Genomic DNA, 6,201 nt, shown 5'->3' with positions numbered 1-6,201 from the left:
GAGTAATTTAGGGAGTGTTATTAGTTCATGGTCTCCTTTCTGTACGTGATTCAGTGACTTTTTTAACATCATGCACATTCCAATGTATTCTTAAACATTGAATGTTTTTTATCATAAAGGGAAACATAGAAAAAAAGAGATTTTATTGCACAGGTCTTTGCACTTCTGAAATTCACTTTTGTTACATGAGTTGGTTTTATAATTAATGTTGGCAGTTTATCCAGGGACACTTCCAATTGTTCTTGGGGAAGATGGATTGTACCCACTGGGGTTATATCATGTTTGAAAAACCTAAAGCTGTGAATTGATTATTCAGCAAAAAAACTGCATTATATATGAATTATTAGCCAGACTTGAGAAATTCTGGGGCTACATCCTTTGCATGGGCTGTCGATTTCACCCACTTGGGTTGTATTTGGTGAAAATCCCCTGTGGATTTGACTTTGTTTCTAAATTAAGGAACTCGAATGACTTTCTGTCTACCATGCCATGAGACTTCAATGTTTAGTATTGTTGGTTATTGTTACCAATGGTGTTACTGATTGTGTCTAACTGTTTTATTTTCTGTTAGATATTGTGAATTATATTTCAACTTCATTATGAAGTTTTGAACCTTGGTATTTTTTAACGCCAAAGTACAGCGTTGAATATGAATTGCCCAGTATTCTCTCTGTGTTTAACAATTCTGGCTATGTTTACAACCAATCATGTAACAGGTTTTTGCACACTTGCACTTTACAAAGAAACAGCTGCTTCATTAGCGTCATGTGACCAAGGCCTCTGGGTAGGCCGAAACGTTATGCTGGTGGCAAAATCTAAGAACAAATACATTATTCACCTTAAGCTTGGGTCGGCTCTTGTTTCTTGTCTCAGGTGGAATTCTTCTCGAGGGAGAACTACTGGAGGTGCTGGTTCGAGGTATTTGCACGCAATGCGTAATGATCTGGTTACAAGTAATCCAGAAACTGCATCTAAAAATGAATGGCTGTCACCACGGTAAGGATTTTTCCCTTGTAGTTTCTGTCGGGCATGCAAATTTGGGGTGAACACTTCCACCTATGTCACCCCGTTTGACGCAATCCCATTAGCCATAAAGGGACATTTCACATGCCGCACTGAACTGGCGGTATATGTACTACGGTGCAGTTGCAACTTAGTGTACGTGGGCAGCACTAAGTTGGCAGTCCATGTACGCATCTTGCAACACTTACGAGCGAAAGTAAATGCCGACCAAAGCTACCCAGTAGCACGACATTTTCAAACTACGCATGGTAAGGATGTATCGCACCTCAAGTATTTCATGATTGATGCAGTGACCCACAGTAAGAAAGGTAGTGACAACTAGAAGATTCTAAGACAACTGGAGTCCAGGTACATTGTCCAACTGAACAGCAAGGCTCCAGCAGGGGGCCTTAATATGGGGGAGGACCTACGAAACTTCTTATGAGCATCATCACCCCATTCAGTAACATAGCATTGACTTACAAGGCTAGCTATGGTAGGGAGTGATAATCCATTGGCCGCTTGATATGACAGGAAAGACTGAGGGGTCTCAGCAACTAGTCTGTAATTGTACTTGATTGGGTATCCCTAGATCCCTTCCCAGCGAACATGAGAATTAAGAAACTTTGTTACACTTGCACAGAGCACTTTATCACTAATTTTTCATTATCTGTGGACGCGAGGCCACCCTTCCATCTAATCTCACACTGTTTTAGCACTTTATTAATATTATAGGATCAGCACCCTCTTATCGCCATGCACAAGCTGAATAATCATGCCGAGTTCACCCAATAAGGATCACCACATAGGTGTGGATGTACGACACATAGAGAGAGTAGGATAGAATTATTGGGCATTGGGGCCAAAAATGATATGATAATTGGGTATAGATGACCGGCTAAGTTGTGGACACGATACTATTTAAATCATCTATTTACTTATGAGGTATGAAGAAAGGCACTATGGATATGTTTGCATTATATATGGCATTAAATAGCATGTATGACAAAGTAATTACAAAACTTTTAAATGTATATTTTACCATGGGCATTAATTTTGCATTACTTATGTAAATAGTGTCACGAGTAAGAGCACATGAATCATTGTAAAGCATCAGTGGGTGCCGATAAAAGCTCAAAGATGAGGCAAAATGACTACACGTTTGGCTCACATATGGGTTGTTTTAAACATTTATGTATTTGTACGGACAATGGCCTTTAACAATGAACCTTGCATCTCAGTTCACTGATGTATGCTTCCCGAATGGGGTTTATTAATAATGATTGACACTCTAATGCATTTCTGGTCATGTATTTTTTAATTGCACATGAGCACTTTAACGAATATGTAGCAATATATACAATTGTTAGCCATAGCATGCATAGTATGATTACCTATTGTCCACAACATATGCCATAACCTTCTGTCCTATGTACTTTACAAATGGCACCCGCTTTAGCAATAATAAGCCGGTTTGCTTGTTATATAGTCCTATTTCTGTGTCTATCCATGATTACGTTTTGGCGCGAAACGAACAGGGGATCATTTTAAATCACAGTGGCTAACTACCGTTTGACATCAGTAAGCAAGGGCACGGACGTGCCCGAAACACGTCTGACGATATGCACCACTTAATGCATAAATAAAAGCATCTATAAAGAAGAAGTCTGACTCTGGCGATTTTGTTATTGTTGCTGTCTGCACGAGGCAAGTTGGATCTCATATATATATATATATTACCTACTGGCGGTCGCCAGTAGGTATATATAGTTAGGATTTTTTCTCTATGGGTTTTTTGAAAATTCTATGTCTAATAACTTTGGCGTTTGTGGACGGAATCGGCTGAAATTTTCAGGAAAATGGCACATTTTGTTTCTGAGCAGCCCTTGAAAATTTGGGGGGGGGTTCGTCCAGTGGGGGCCGAGAAAAAAGGGGGGTCCCAAAACGTGTTTTTAACATTGAGTTTTCCATAGGGCGGTTGGCCTCACTTTTAGCCCGAACGGCTGAATGGATTTGCACGAAACTTGGCAAAATTGTAGGGACTGGTAGCCCGATGTGCCTTTTGTCTCAATATATGTGCTCCAGTGGATTTTGAGAAATTAACGTTTAAAAAAAGATATATATCTGTAACAGCGGACCGGTTAGCGCTCTGGTTCGCGGACTTTTCGCGCAACGGAGCTTTGTGAAGCGAAGCTGATTGGTTCTCCGGCGTCTGTCAACATTCCAAACAGTCCGTAGCGGCCGCCATCTTGTCTCTCGGTAGGATCGAGAGACAAGAGGAGGTCAAAACAAAGGGGGAAATAACTATAAGGGGGCATAGTAGATCCTCGCTGACCCCCTAGGTTTGATGTGGAGGTTTTAAAAGGGCCCCGCGGGGCAAAAAAAAATAATAATAATAATAATCGAACGGCTGAATGGATTTGCACGAAACTTGGCAAAATTGTAGGGACTGGTAGCCCGATGTGCCTTTGCTAGGTCTCAATATATGTGCTTCAGTGGATTTTGAGAAATTAACGTTCAAAAAAAGATATATATCTGTAACAGCGCACCGCTTCGCGTACTTTTCGCGTTACGGAGCTTTGCGAAGCGAAGCTGATTGGCTCTCCGGTGTCTGTAAACATTCCAAACAGTACGTAGCGGCCGCCATCTTGTCTCTCGGTAGGATCGAGAGACAAGAGGAGGCCAAAGCGAAGGGGCAAATGACCATAAGGGGGCATAGTAGATCCTCGCTGACCCCCTAGGTTTGATGTGGAGGTTTTAAAAGGGCCCCGCGGGGCAAAAAAAAAAAATAATAATTACAATCGAACGGCTGATGACCATAAGGGGGCATAGTAGATCCTCGCTGACCCCCTAGGTTTGATGTGGAGGTTTTAAAAGGGCCCCGCGGGGCAAAAAAAAAAAATAATAATAATAATCGAACGGCTGAATGGATTTGCACGAAACTTGGTAAAATATTAGGGACTGGTAGCCCGATGTGCCTTTGCTATGTCTCAATATATGTGCTTCAGTGCATTTTGAGAAATTAACGTTCAAAAACAAGATATATATCTGTAACAGCGCTCCGCTTCGCGGAGATAAAATTATATCTGTATTACCTAGCTGTTGCTAACACCAGTTAGCGACGGCTAGTAGGAGATAGCGACCATCTTGGGTCCCACTTTGCATGTGAGTGATATTTATCACTAATGACATGCAAAGTGGGCATGCCAAGATGTTAGCGACTGGAAACAGTCGCTAACATCGCTATCTCCTATTATCAACTTTTGGAAATATTCGAGATAAGCGCGAATATCTCCAAAAAGTAACAGCTGCCCTGAGCAGTTCTTAGCCATGTTATCCAATGGGAGGTGGATAACATGGCTAAGAGCATTAGCTCGGTAATGCATGAATATCGCGGAGTTTTCAGCGATATTAATGCATTGCGCTCGTTTTTTATCGTATTTGCGATAAACCTTGATAATAGCAAGGTTTATCTGCGATAATTTCTGACGGTAAAAAAATCTTTGCAATGCATCGTTAGGGATAAATATCGCTTAACTTTGGTAATATGCCCCAACGTCTGTTAACGTTCGATTCGAAGGAAATCAGGAATTGTTGAAAAACATTGTGTGCGCCATCTTGTCTTTTTTCAAATGCCACACTTTTGTCGTGCACGGCAGCCATTTTAGATGCCTTGACCAGATCCACTCTGTGCACGCTGTCGATCCTTAGCATGGCTCCCCACCCTCGCAAGCATCTCCCCCAGGCAGTGGTCACCCCCGCTCTCTGTTTTATGCATGGGTAATAAACCTCCCCCCATCTGCGCTGTTCTTCCCTGAGAATCACACCCTGTGCCCGCCCGACACCTCCCTTTCGCCCTATTCACTACCGCACCCTCTGACACTCCTTTTCCTCTGTGTCCGATTGTCCAGGCCGGTCCTAGGCTATCAGCTAGCCCTGCAGATGTAGTTTATGGCCACAGCTGTAAAGAATCACCCGTCTTCAAAGGAGTTATAGTAGATCAAGGCCCACACTCGATGAGATCCGTCACAGCAGAAGCGTTGCTATTATCTGAAAACCATCCTGTATTGTGATTGGGGAGGGGACCGAGCGTGAAGCGGAAGATTCCAGGGATGACTCTTTGTACATCAAAGTTTTTACAATTATGTGTCACATTAAAAATATATAGCACTCCGACAAAGTAGTAAGATTATAAAACTTTAATAATTTATAAATATATACAAGAAAACAAAAATAGTAATAACATATAAACATTTTTAGAGAAAAACAACGAAGTAGCGGTCGGCTGTGCGAATAGTCCCAACGCAGCACAACGTCCAGATTTCCGGCGTGGGGCGTCGCGGGGGGTGGGTCATCAGTAGCAAACTGTTGTGCGAATAGTTCCAAGGCAGCAGAACGCGCCGAAATCTAGATGACACGAAAGTGATGTCTAGTAAGTTGCCACCCAGCAAATAACGGCGTGGGGCGTCGCGGGGGGTGGGTCATCAGTAGCAAACTGTTGTGCGAATAGTTCCAAGGCAGCAGAACGATGGCACCAAGGTGATGTCCAGTAAGTTGCCGCACTGGTTTTGGTATCCTACAATGCTGCTCCGAATAACGGCGTGGAGCGCCCCGGGGGAGGCGGCGTGAACGGGCCTCTCCAGGTGGAGTCTCATCTGTTTTAGTGGGGCGCCCCTTTACCGTTTCAGTTGCCATTCCGTCCGCTTTTGGTCCACTGTGTCAAAATCCGCCATTCAGCTGAGTTGCGCCCACTCTTGCGGTGCAGCGATAGGCGGCTGTCACAGGACTCTCAAAATGGCGGCAGGCTGTTTCCTTTTTGGGCCTGGTCCACTGAAATGGCCCTGGGACACCTTGGAAATCGGACGCTTGTCTGCTAGGTCTTGGACCCCATTCTCGAAAGCGTCCCCTCCGCCTTGAGAATTCATCAAAAGTTTTGGGGGCTCCGACTCCTGCAGGCTTCTGGTGGGGAGCGGCTGCCATGATTGCTCGCGGAATGACCACGACTGAGCTACGAGATGGTGGTGCTTTCATGCTGACGCCAGCTTCAGTCTGAAACATCCAGAAACAAGGTGGGGCTTTCATCGTTTGGGGGAAAAAAAAAGTTTTCATCCAATGAAAAGTGTTGTTTTTAGGTCATATGATCAAGCCTTCCATCATTAGGAAACCAAAAGTAAAATGAACCAATGAAAAGTTTTATAA

The sequence above is a fragment of the Lissotriton helveticus genome, chromosome 6 (assembly GCF_964261635.1).
Source record: "Lissotriton helveticus chromosome 6, aLisHel1.1, whole genome shotgun sequence".
Taxonomy (NCBI): domain Eukaryota; kingdom Metazoa; phylum Chordata; class Amphibia; order Caudata; family Salamandridae; genus Lissotriton; species Lissotriton helveticus.
Note: the sequence above shows the minus strand (reverse complement) of the source record.